The following is a 14,370-nucleotide window of genomic DNA, read 5'->3' on the forward strand; positions in this document are numbered from 1 at the left end:
GACCTGGGAGTGATTATGTCGGAGGATCTCACCTTCAAGGACCATAACATTGTATCAATCGCATCTGCTAGAAAAATGACAGGATGGATAATGAGAACCTTCAAAACTAGGGAGGCCAAGCCCATGATGACACTCTTCAGGTCACTTGTTCTATCTAGGCTGGAATATTGCTGCACTCTAACAGCACCTTTCAAGGCAGGTGAAATTGCCGACCTAGAAAATGTACAGAGAACTTTCACAGCGCGCATAACGGAGATAAAACACCTCAATTACTGGGAGCGCTTGAGGTTTCTAAACCTGTATTCCCTGGAACGCAGGAGGGAGAGATACATGATTATATACACCTGGAAAATCCTAGAGGGACTAGTACCGAACTTGCACACGAAAATCACTCACTACGAAAGCAAAAGACTTGGCAGACGATGCACCATCCCCCCAATGAAAAGCAGGGGTGTCACTAGCACGTTAAGAGACCATACAATAAGTGTCAGGGGCCCGAGACTGTTCAACTGCCTCCCAGCACACATAAGGGGGATTACCAACAGACCCCTGGCAGTCTTCAAGCTGGCACTGGACAAGCACCTAAAGTCAGTTCCTGATCAGCCGGGCTGTGGCTCGTACGTTGGTTTGCGTGCAGCCAGCAGCAACAGCCTGGTTGATCAGGTGCTGATCCACCAGGAGGCCTGGTCACAGACCGGGCCGCGGGGGCGTTGACCCCCGAAACTCTCTCCAGGTAAACTCCAGGTACCTATCATATTTATTCCAAAATAATATTAGGTATAACATAAATAACATAGAAACATGATAAAGATGCCCAGATTAATAAAAACTGACATTATATGGAGAGGTATTTGGGGGGTTGGTAGAGGTATACGAGAGGGAGAAGGTGCGATCAGTCTTTCACCAAGATGCATGGAGAGCTGTGCCTCACGGCACTATAAAATATTGTATAATTATCTACATATCATATTTATTCCAGAATAATATTAGGTGTAACAAAAATAATGTAGAAGCATGATAATGATGCCCAAATTAATAAAAATTGACATTATATGGAGAACAAGATCATAGCACTATTCAACTACAATATCAGATCATTGAGTAAACACCATGATGGCCTCCATGAACTTCTTAATTCTCTGAATGTTAACATATCCTTTACTGTTCTCATTGAAACCTGGCTCAAACATGATTGAACAGACATCTTTGTCTTACCTGGTTACACAGCCATACACAACTGCAGACCTGATCAATTAGGAAGTGGTACTGCTATCTCCTACTCAAATGAACTAAAATGTATTAAATCCAATTGCATCATGGATGAATATGGTGAATACATATTTGCAAAATTCACATCCAGAAACCTAAAAAAAAAACCATATCAGTTGAAGCAGTCTACAGACTACCTCACACTAATACTTACAGATTCAGTGACAACTTAAGAAACACAATAACTGACTCAGAGATGAATAAATACCACCTGCTACTTGCTGGTGACTTTAATGTAAACCTTATTCAAGCAGCAGACCCCCAAGTATCTGATTTAACAAACACTATGACCAGTTGCTTGCTACTACCATCTATAACCAAACCAACAAGTCACAGAGACAAACGCCTCACTACTTGATTATATCTGGACCAATACTATATCCCAACTAAAAACAGGCATAATCACAGACAACACTACGAACCACTACCCAGCTTTTCTCATAACCAACTTGGGTAGACTGCACGAGGACATGACTAAGATCTCTTTTCGACTACATAATGAGTCATCAGTAAATAATTTTATTACTGCCCTACGTAACACTGACTGGCTGGGTGAGTTAGCGGACAGCCACGATACTAATGAATGTGTCAACATATTCCTACACAGAACCTATAACCTCTACAATAAACATTGTCCAATGAAAACGAAGCAACTCTCAACAAAGAGACTAAACAGCCTCTTAAGAGACTTAAATCCATTGATAAAAAACATCTATATAAAACAATTCAAACAGGGCCTAATTACAAAAGAACTAAGTAAATGATACACTTCAATACTTACTAATCTAATACGAAAGTCCAAACAAATGTATTATGAAAACAGATTAAATGAAATAAAAGGTAATATGAAAAAGACCTGGAAAACTCTCCGAAATTCTGGGCTCTAGAAAACTGTCTAGAAGTAGAAAGATTAATTTAGCAAAACCAGATGAACCACACATACAGCCTACAGACACTGCCAACGAACTTAATATCCACTTTTCTACTATAGCAAAATCCAAAACCCAAATACTCAGCCACAAGACCTCACTGGTATACCTAAATACTCTATATATAGCACGAACAAATCCTACTGAAGTCTCACTAATTATTGAATCATTAAAAAACTAAGGCAGGAGACTTAAACAACTTGCCAACAATCATGTATAAAAAAGCAGCTCATGTGCTGTCCCCCATTATTGCAATACTATTTAACAAATCTGCTGAATCTTCTAAATTCCCATCCATACTCAAGATGGCAAGGGTCAACCTGATCCACAGAGGTGGCAATCCTACAGAACTAAATAACTACAGACCATTATCTAACTTGTCTTTGCTCTCAAAAAACTTCGAAAAAATAATACACAAACAAATTTACTCGTACCTCCTATACCAAAACATACTTCATCCCTGCCAGTTTGGGTTTAGCCTGGTGGCTAAAGCTCCCGCTTCACACACGGAGGGTCCGGGTTCGATTCCCGGCGGGTGGAAACATTTCGACACGTTTCCTTACACCTGTTGTCCTGTTCACCTAGCAGCAAATAGGTACCTGGGTGTTAGTCGACTGGTGTGGGTCGCATCCTGGGGGACAAGATTAAGGACCCCAATGGAAATAAGTTAGACAGTCCTCGATGACGCACTGACTTTCTTGGGTTATCCTGGGTGGCTAACCCTCCGGGGTTAAAAATCCGAACGAAATCTTATCTTAATTATTCTGATGCTTAAATTACTATATAGAGAAACTGACAAAAATTAATATCCTCTGGGACTCTTCATAGACCTATGGAAAGCATCTGATACAGTCGACCATAATATCTTGCACCTAAAACTGGAGCATTATGGGGTCAGAGGACACTCGCTCAACTACCCAAAATCTTATCTTAGTGGTAGACACCAGTAACATCTTATCTCCCTGATACACCCCGACAACTAACTACATGATAACCACCTGGTGGTTCACAATTACACTCACTCACCCACTGACTATAAACCCAGAAATACTAATCTTAATCTTAAAATAATAAATCCTAACTAGTCATAAGTTTGCCTATGATACTCCAATATAGACACTTTGTATTGTGCCAAAACAAAAGCATTCACATTGCTAAACTCACAAATTATGATGTAGTCACTTAGCCTTAATACCATAATCTGTAAGGATTTAATGTTAAGAATTAATCTAAGTCTGCCCGAAATGCCTAGCCATGCTAGGTGTCCTAGTGGCCCCCTCTGTAATTAGTATTTTATAACATGTAAACCACACAATACCCAAAACCTGTAAACCCCACATTGTAACCCTTATAGAGAATAAACTTGAATTGAATTGAAATGAATTGAATATGTACACCAATGGCATGACCTCCAATACTCAGCCTGTAGTTGTTGGGCTGCCAAAGGGAAGTGCCCTAGATCCTCTACTCTTCCTTATTTACATCACTGACCTCCCAAATGCATCGCAACTCCTTAAACCAATTCTATTCACAGATGACACCACTTATGTCTTCTCCCACCCAAACCCGGCAACACTTAGTAACACTGTAAACAGCGAGCTACTTAACCCGTAAACGGTCCAAACATATACAGTGGACCCCCGGTATTCGATGGCATCGGTATTCGATAATCCGGTTTTCGATGCATTTTAACGCAAAAATTTTTCCTCGGTATTTGATTGAAAACCCGGTATTCGATACGATTCGTACGAGACCTGTCCACGTGTGGCCTGAACTGCTCCGTGTGTGCTAGTGTTTACAAGCCAGCCAGTGTGCGCGCATCTAAGGATACATTCGGTACATTCCATATTATCCACATTATCACTGTGTTTGGTACTTGTTTCTGCAAAATAAGTCACCATGGGCCCCAAGAAAGCTTCTAGTGCCAACCCTTCGAGAAAAAAGTCGCTAATGACTTTGTGAGGGAAAAGTTCAATAGATAGGAGTAGAGAGGGAATATATATTAACAATAGTTTCATTGCCGGCTACTCGTTAAGGTAGGGTCAGTCTAGCTCTCGATATTCCCGCCTTTTCTCCCCCAACCCCTAAATTGATAGTTTGTCTGCCGGCTACTAGTTAAGGTAGGGTAAGTCACGCTCCCGTTTTTCCCGCCTTTTCTCCCCCACCCCTAAAGTGATAGTTTGTTTGCCGGCTGCTTGTTAACGTAGGGTCAGTCTAGCTCCTGCTATCCCTTCCCCTCCCTCTTCCACCCCCCCCTCGAAAGGTGACGTGTGGGGCTCTGTTCAAACAGTAAATCACTCGACTCACAGCTCCCAACTCTACTGTAAGTACATGCCTGCCTTGTATTCTAGTGGATTTATTGGTTGAAAGCTTCACTTTTGATCAATAATAAACTTAGTCTTTTCAGCCTTGCTCTATGTTGACTGTTGTAATAATCACCACATCTTTTAACCCTTTGAGGGTTTTGGTCGTACTAGTACGTCTTACGCGTAGGGGTTTTTGACGTACTAGTACTCATAAATTCTAGCGGCCTCAAATCTAGTGGGAGAAAGCTGGTAGGCCTTCATATGAAAGAATGGGTCTATGTGGTCAGTGTGCACAGTCTAAAAAAAATCCTGCAGCACACAGTGCATAATGAGAAAAAAAAAACTTTGACGATTTTTTTTAATAAATCAGCGACTTTGCAGTGTATTTTCGTATGGTATTTATTGTTGTATTCTAGTTTTCTTGGTCTCATTTTATAGAATGGAAGACATATTACAGAAATTGAGATGATTTTGACTGGTTTTACAATGAAAGGTGCCTTGAAATTGAGCTCAAAGTAGCAGAAATGTTCGATTTTTACCAAACTTCAAAAGCAAACAAATCGTGCCAAGCGTGCAATACACATCAACTGGTGAGTCTAATATTCTTTCACAAGTGCACCAATAATATTTATACCATTTTTTACACTAATGCAGTAGTCTGCATAACAGTAAATCTTATATTTTTTGTGAGAAGAAAAATTCAAAGTGGAAAGCAAAAGAATATAAGAGGGGCCTTGAGACGTGACTAATGACTAGAGGAAATGTCATTTTAGTGCCAGGAATGTCTTTCTTGTTTATTCTGGACCCTATTCGGAAATTGGCATCTTTTGAAATTTGTGTGAAATTGGCAAAATTGCTAAATTCTGACCACTGTACTGGATAGCTGAATTTATAAATGGGTGGTTTCTTGCACTCATTCGATAGAAAAAATGGAGTTCTAGCGGAATATTCATGTTTTTTGTCGACTAGTCCAGTGAAATTGGCTGAAAATGGGGCTCAAAGTGGGCAAAATCGCCGATGCGTAAACATCGCCGAGACTGCTAACTTTGCGAGAGCATAATTCCGTAAGTTTTCTATCAAATTTCAAACTTTTGGTGTCTTTATGATCGGGAAAAGATTCTCTATCTTTTCATAAGAGAAAATAATTTTTTTTTTTTTTAAATTTGGCCGACCCTGAGAACGAGTTTCGGAGAGGGCCTGTCGACCCTCAAAGGGTTAAGTATCAGACTTACCATGGAGAGTGATTATTTAAGCAGTAAGCAGTGGGTAACCTGTCTGTCTTTCCAGCTTGGATGTCAGAGAGGGTCACCTGGCAATCAACGAGCAGAACAGGAGAAGGACTAACGTCCAGAGACTTCTCCAGGTTGTATTGAAGTACCTGTGCACCTGTATGAAATTGCAGGACGTAACTCCACAGCATTGCAGCGGTAAAGAACCTGCTTTCCTGTCTTCGGGATAGAATACTCACTGGTATACTGTGAAGAACTAGCCAGTGGTGGTCACCAACACCTGCGACCCCCCCCCCTATCATCAGCAACGGCTACGATTTCAACAACAGTGTCACCAACACCAGACACCCCAGTAGATATTAGCGTTGAGTTCAAATGTTATTTTATTCATTTAATTTTTCATTTTTCTTTCAAATAGGATATACCTTTCATGTTTTATTGTCTTATGTTTGATTTAATAAATAATAAAGTGTTTATCTTTGTGAATTATTTCTTTTTCTATTCATTAATTTTCCTGAGGAGGAGCCAGCCTGAGTAATACTGTCTGAAGTTGTTACAGGGCTGAGTAAGCCTTCACAACTTATGAAATGAAGAAAGAGATAATTGCAAAGTACGAAAGTGGAGTGCGTGTGTCAGAGCTGGTCAGGTTGTATAATAAACCCCAATCAACCATCTCTACTATAGTGACCAGGAAAACGGCAATCAAGGAAGCTGTTCTTGCAAAAGGTGCAACTGTGATTACGAAACAGCGACCGCAAGTGTTAGAAAATGTTGAGAGATTGTTACTGGTGTGGATAAATGAAAAACAGATAGCAGGAGATAGCATCTCTCAAGCAATCATTTGTGAAAAAGCTAGGCAGTTGTATGACGATCTGGTAAAGAAATTTCCTGCAACTAGTGGTGATGTGAGTGAATTTAAGGCCAGCAAAGGTTGGTTTGAAAGATTTAAGAATTGTAGTTGCATACATAGTGTGATTAGGCATGGTGAGGCTGCCAGTTATGTTGTGCGACAGAAGTCCAGTGACTCTCAAGGTGGGCCTAGTGGCATTAAAAGAAGAAGGGAAGTAACCTCGGAAAAGGACTTGCTACCTCAAGTCCTAATGGAAGGGGATTCCCCTTCGAAACACTAACACCTCTCCCCTCCTCCCATCCCATCAATCATCACCAGATCTTCATTAAAGGTAAGTGTCAATTATTTTATTGTTATTGTAATTATTCTATTGCATTAAACTTAATATTTTATGTAGTAAAAATTTTTTTTTTCATACTTTTGGGTGTCTTGCACGGATTAATTTGATTTCCATTATTTCTTATGAGGAAAATTTATTCGGTTTTCGATATTATCGGTATTCGATGAGTTCTCAGGAACAGATTAATATCGAATACCGGGGGTCCACTGCATATACGTTTTTTCAACATTTGAAAGTATGTAAAAAAAGTAGATTTTTTTTTTTTTTTTTATATTTGAAAATGTGTAAAAAAAACTTTGATCTACTTTTTTTTGTTATGTTTGAAAATATGTAAAAAAAAAGTAGATCTACTTTTGGAGCACTACACATGTGAACGTAGATCTGCTTGCACTGTTTACGGGTTAAAATATCAAACTGGATGACTGCCAACATACTTACACTCAATATAGACAAAACCTACTTCCTGGTTTTTGGAAACAGCATCAAATATCCAGCTAAACATATCGATTAATGGTTCACCCATTACAAGAAACACTGAGGGCAAATTTCTAGGTCTCCACCTTGACTGTAATCTTAAATTTCAGACCCACATCCAGCATATAACTAAGAAAGTTTCCATAACAGTAGGTATCCTTTCCAAGATATGATACTTTGTACCCCAACGGGCCCTCCTTACCTTGTGTCACTCTCTAATATACCCTTACCTCACCTATGGTATTTGTGCTTGGGGATCTACCATGGCCAATCACCTCAAACATTCAATAATCCAACAAAAAGCGGCAGTGAGGATGATCACAAACTCCAGTGCCAGACAACACACCCTACCTCTCTTCAAAAACATGAACTAACTTAATATACATAATATACACACTTATTATTGTGCCTACTACATATACAAAACATTAAACTCCAATATCAACCCTTCGCTCAAACTTCTCCTAGACAGCTTCAACAGAACACACAGGCATAACACGAGGCACAAAACACTTTTTGACATCCCTTGTGTCTGTCTCACACTGTGCAAAAATGCAATGCACATAAAGGACCCTCAGATCTAGAACTCTCTGTCTGAAGCAGCAAAGAGGTCCTCTGCCCACAAATCAGTTTAGGGCCATACTCAAAAATCATCTCATCTCTCAATAACAAACCTACCCACACCATGCTAAACCCCAACTAAATTCAAAGCAACTCTCCAAAATATTTTATTATCCCTTGACTATTAAGCCATTTTTACAAACTTATAAATGTATGTTTGTATCACTAATTGTACTACCACATATTAATAATAAAGCAAATGAACTTAATTACAAACTTAAAAATGTATGATTGATTGTATCATAAATTGATTGTCTCAAACTGTATTACCTCATATTAACCCTTTCAGGGTCCAAGGCCCAAATCTGGAGTCACGCACCAGTGTCCAAGAATTTTCAAAAAAAAAAAATTTGTTATTTTTTCTTATGAAATTGTAGAGAATCTTTTTGTGAAGGTAATAAAACAAAAAGTACGAAATTTGGTGGAAAATTGACGAAATTATGCTCTCGCGAATTTTGATGTGTCAGCGATATTTACGAATCGGTGATTTTGCCGACTTTGACTCCCATTTTAGGCCAATTACATTATTCCAATCAACCAAATTCTTAGCTATTTCACTAGTATTACTTCTATTCTATCGATTGAGCACAAGAAATCGCCAAGTCAACTGTTTCAACTACAAAATAGTGATCGGAAATTGTTAATTTGGCCAATTTAACACAAAGTTCAAAATATTCCAATTTCAAAATAGGGTCCAGAATGAACAATGTAGGCATTCCTGGCACTAAACTAACATTTCCTCTGTTCATTAGTTATGTTTTGAGGCTTTACAAATAAATTCCATTTTGATTTTTTATTCACATAATGAATTTTTATTCACACCAAAAAATAGAAGATTTACTGTTATGCAATACTGTAATAATTGTATAAATATCATCACCATATTTGTGAATGTATATTAGACCCACCAGCTGATGTATATTAGACGTGTGAGGTCGTTTGTTTACTCTTGAATATCGGCAAAAATTTAACATTTCCGCTACTTTGAGCTCAGTTTCAAGCCATTTCCAGTGCTAAAACCAATCAAAATCATCTCTAGTTCTGTAATATGTCTTCCATTCTATCAAATGAGACCAAGAAATCGCAAATACAACTATAAAAAACACTGCAAAGTTGCTGTTTTAATCGAAAAATCATGATTTCATTTTTTTTCTCTCATTATACACAGTGTGCTGCAGGATCTGTTTTATGTGGTGCACACATACCACATAGATGTATTCTCTCATATCTAGGCCCAAATGTACCATTCACAGTTTATCAGAGTGAGCTGAGCTCATGGCATAGATCTACGGTTTGGACCCTGAACGTAAAGCCGTAGATCTATGGGACGGACCCTGAAAGGGTTAATAAAAAGAGTGAAATATAGAATATTTGTATTCTACCATTGTAAGAGAACTTAATTACGTACGTACTTAAAAATGTAAGAGTGTCATAAACTGTACTACCTCACATTAACAACAGAGTGAATACTGACTGTTTGTATTCTACCACTCATCACCTGTCTAGACTTAAGTACGTACAGTAGGGCCACGCTTTACGACGTTTCGCTTTACAGCGTTCCGCTAATACGGCCATTTCAAATTATGACCAAAACTCACTATACGGCTCCCCCCACCTGACTTTCTAATACGGTCACCGTGCCCCACCTGGTTTGTTTACATTCTCTGAGAGATCCAAGCACTAAGTCTCTCCATTATGCCTGGAAACAACAAAATTTCAAGTGGTTTTAAAAGTTATTTCATATTTTATATATACAGTGGACCCCCAACATCTGAAGGCATCGACATTCGATAAATCCAACATTCGATGCATTTTAACGCAAAAATTTTGCCTCGACATTCGATGGAAAACCCGGCATTCGATACAATTAGTATGAGACATGTCCACGTGTGGCCTGAACTGCCCCGTGTGTGCCAGTGTTTACAAGCCAGCCAGTGTGCGGGCATCTAAGGATACATTCAGTACATTCCACATTATCACTGTTTTTGGTGCTTGTTTCTGTAAACTAAGTAACCATGGGCCCCAAGAAAGCTTCTTGTGCCAACCCTTTGAGAAAAAAGGTGCTAATGACTACTGAAATGAAGAATGAAGAAAGAGATAATTGCAAAGTACGAAAGTGGAGTGTGTGTGTCGGAGTGCATCATGATTTGGTAAAGAAATTGCCTGCAACTAGTGGTGATGTGAGTGAAGTTAAGGCCAGCAAAGGTTGGTTTGAAATATTTAAGAATCGTAGTGGCATACACAGTGTGGTAAGGCATGGTGAGGCTGCCAGTTCAAGTCCTAATGGAAGGGGATTCCCCTTCTAAACACTAACACGATCCACACTCTCCCCTCCTCCCATCCCATCAATCATCACCAGATCTTCATTAAAGGTAAGTGTCAATTATTCTATTGTTATTAATCTATTGTTATTGTTGCTATTGTAATTATTCTATTGCATTAAACTTAATATTTCATGTGGTAAAATTTTTTTTTTTCATACTTTTGGGTGTCTTGCACGGATTAATTTGATTTCCATTATTTCTTATGGGGAAAATTAATTCGACTTTCAATATTTTCGACATTCGGTAGCTCTCAGGAACGGATTAATATCGAATATCGAGGGTCCACTGTACTCTGATAATTATACTTATGTATACCTGTACCTAAATAAACTTACATACTGTGCTGGCGTGCAGGTACACATTAAAATTGGTAAGTGTCTTATGTAAATAAATGGTATAAAATGCCGACACAATGGAAACATAAACACACATGCAGTTTAATGTGATCCTTTATTGACAACGTTTCGCCCACACAGTGGGCTTTTTCAAGTCATAAATACTCACGTACCTTCCACCCCAGGTAGATTTGTTTGTGACGTGAAAAAGCCCACTGTGTGGGCGAAACATTGTCAATAAAGGATCACATTAAACTGCATATGTGTTTATGTTTCCGAGTGTCTTATGTCTCGAGACGTCATATTAGTAATGATAATAATCATGGAGTCTCGTTAAATGTCGTATATTACGTTAACCCTTAAATGGTCCAAGGAGATTGACGTTCAAATTCGTAGTGCTACAAAAGTAGATTAACTTTTTTTTACATATTTTCAAACAAAAAAAAATGTAGATGAAAGTGTTTTTTTACACGTTTTCAAATGTAAAACAAAAAAGAAGATCTACATTTTTTACATACTTTCAGATGTTGAAAAAACGTATATATACGTTTGGACCATTTAAGGGTTAATATACATATTTTCATTAATCTACCTATGATATTTTTTTCAAAATTACAGTGGACCCCCGCATACCGTTGGCATCACATAACGTTAAATCCGCATACCGATACATTTTATCGCTAAGATTTTGCCTCGCATACCACTAAAAAACCCGCTCAACGCGTCCGAGACGCGTCTGATGTGTGGCCTGAGCCAGCCTCACATGTTCCGCCGGTGGCATTGTTTACAAGCCAGCCTCCACGGTAACATCCAAGCATACAATCGGAACATTTCGTATTATTACAGCGTTTTTGGTGATTTTATCTGCAAAATAAGTGACCATGGGTCCCAAGAAAACTTCTAGTGCCAACCCTCTGGTAAAAAGGGTGAGAAATATTATCGAAATACTGTGGTACCATGGCCAACTGCTGATGCTGCTGCTGCTGTAGCACTGTCAGCTGCTGCTGCTGTAGCACCGTCAGTTGCTGCTGTACCACCATCAGCTGCTGCTGCTGCTGCTGTAGTACCGTCTGCTGCTGCTGTAGCACCGTCTGCTGCTGCTGTAGCACCGTCTGCTGCTGCTGTAGCACTGTCTGCTGCTGCTGTAGCACTCTCAGCTGCTGCTGCTGCTGCTGTACCACCGTCAGCTGCTGCTGCTGCTGTAGCACCATCTGCTGCTGCTGTACCACCGTCAGCTGCTGCTGCTGCTGTAGCACCATCTGCTGCTGCTGCTGCACTGTCAGCTACTTTTGCTGCTGCTGTAGCACTGTCAGCTGCTGCTGCTGTAGCACCGTCAGCTGCTGCTGCTGTACCACCATGAGCTGCTGCTGCTGCTGTAGTACCATCTGCTGCTGCTGTAGCACCATCTGCTGCTGCTGTAGCACTGTCAGCTGCTGCTGTACCACCATCAGCTGCTGCTGCTGCTGCTGTAGTACCGTCTGCTGCTGCTGTAGCACCATCTGCTGCTGCTGTAGCACTGTCAGCTGCTGCTGCTGTAGCACTGTCAGCTGCTGCTGCTGCTGCTGTAGCACTGTCAGCTGCTGCTGCTGTAGCACTGTCAGCTGCTGCTGTAGCACTGTCAGCTGCTGCTGTAGCACTGTCAGCTGCTGCTGCTGTAGCACCGTTGCTGGTGTGGCTTATTGAGAATACCAAGAAACAATTAACCCCAGAGGGTTAACCACCCAGGATAACCCAAAAAAGTCAGTGTCATCGAAGACTGTCTAACTTATTTCCATTGGGGTCCTTAATCTTGTCTCCCAGGATGCAACTCACACCAGTCGACTAACACCCAGGTGAACAGGGAAAAATGCCTGGAACTAGTGCTCGTATTGGTGAATTTAAAGCCAGCAGAGGTTGGTTTGAGAGATTTAAGAATCGTAGTGGCATACACAGTGTGATAAGGCCTGTTCTGGAAGAAAATGCCAAACAGGACCTACAGTACTCAGGAGGAAAAGGCACTCCCAGGACACAGTGTCTCATCAGTCATTGCTGCATCTTCAATAAAGGTAAGTGTCATTTATTCTTCATTTAGTATAGTAGTACATGCACAATATATATTGTGCATGTACTGCTCTACTATTGTGCATGTATCCTTCTCTTTGTGTGTAGGAAAATGTATATTTCATGTGGTAAAATTTTTTTTTTTTCATACTTTTGGGTGTCTTGCACTGATTAATTTGATTTCCATTATTTCTTATGGGGAAAATTCATTCGCATAATGATAATTTCGCATAACAATGAGCTCTCAGGAACGGATTAATATCGTTATGCGGGGGTCCACTGTATATAATAAACACGATGCATAACATATAAATATGATAAATACACCCCACAGTAGAATAAATAAACATAAATATGAGATGTGGTAGCAGAATACTTGCACAAGTGACGCCATATTAGAAATAATAATAATAATAATAATAATAATAATAATCACCGAGTCTCATTAAATGTCGTATATTACGTTAATACAGTATACACATTTTCATTAATCCATCCATGATATTTTAGAAAAATTATATAATAAACATGATACATAACATATAAAGATGATAAATACACCCCACAATAGAATAAATAAACATAAATATGAGACGTAGCCAGATAACTTGTACAAGTGATGGCAAGAATAACATTTTCTCTAATCTAACATAAGAGAAAACGCATTACTGGGGGTAACTGTAGAAAATTATTCCTTTTGTATGTATGTAAGTTTATTCAGGTATACACAAATACAGTTACATAGATTATCATATGTGGCGGCCTCCTGCCAAACTAGTGGTTCGATTGTTAACCTGCAGGCCTGCAGTACCACTGGGTACGTCACCAAACCCAATGTGGGGACTGCTGAGCCGGCCTTAGAAGCAGTATTTACCAGACCACCTTACGGTATACATCTACTGGCAGTAGACAGTATTCACCTGACCACCTACGGTGTATATCTATTGGTCTTAGAAACAGTATTTACCAGATCGCCTTACGGTATACAGAGGAGACACTTCAATCTCTCTCCTTGGTAGTATTTCGTCTTTCAAAAAGAGTTCTACTTTACTCAGTAAATGGTGAAGCTACAAGTCATGGCTCACGCTATTGTAAAGTTTGACACTGAGAGAAGATAGGGTCGGAGTATGACACTGAAGAAGGATGGGATCGTAGTTTGACACTGGAGGAAGATAGACAGTGTGTGGCACTGAAGTAAGAAAAGGGCGTAGTGTAACACTGAGAGATGATAGTGTCGTGTGACACTGAAGGAAGATAGGATAGTAGTGTGACACTGACGAATAGTGTCACGTGACAGATTGCTGGCCTCTGAGGAGAAAGACGCTATGAAGGTGATACTGAGATGAAGGAATATTGTACCCTGTGTGGTAGGGTGAACTGTCGTGTAACCCAGCGTATGATTCATATATATATATATATATATATATATATATATATATATATATATCCTAGGTAGTAGGTTGGTAGACAGCAACCGCCCAGGGAGGTACTACCGTCCTGCCAAGTGAGTGTAAAACGAAAGCCTGTAATTGTTTTGCATGATGGTAGGATTGCTGGTGTCTTTTGTCTGTCTCATAAACACGCAAGATTTCAGGTATGTCTTGCTACTTCTACTTACACTTAGGTCACACTACACATACATGTACAGGCATA

This window comes from Cherax quadricarinatus, chromosome 24 (assembly GCF_038502225.1).
Source record: "Cherax quadricarinatus isolate ZL_2023a chromosome 24, ASM3850222v1, whole genome shotgun sequence".
NCBI classification, from domain to species: domain Eukaryota; kingdom Metazoa; phylum Arthropoda; class Malacostraca; order Decapoda; family Parastacidae; genus Cherax; species Cherax quadricarinatus.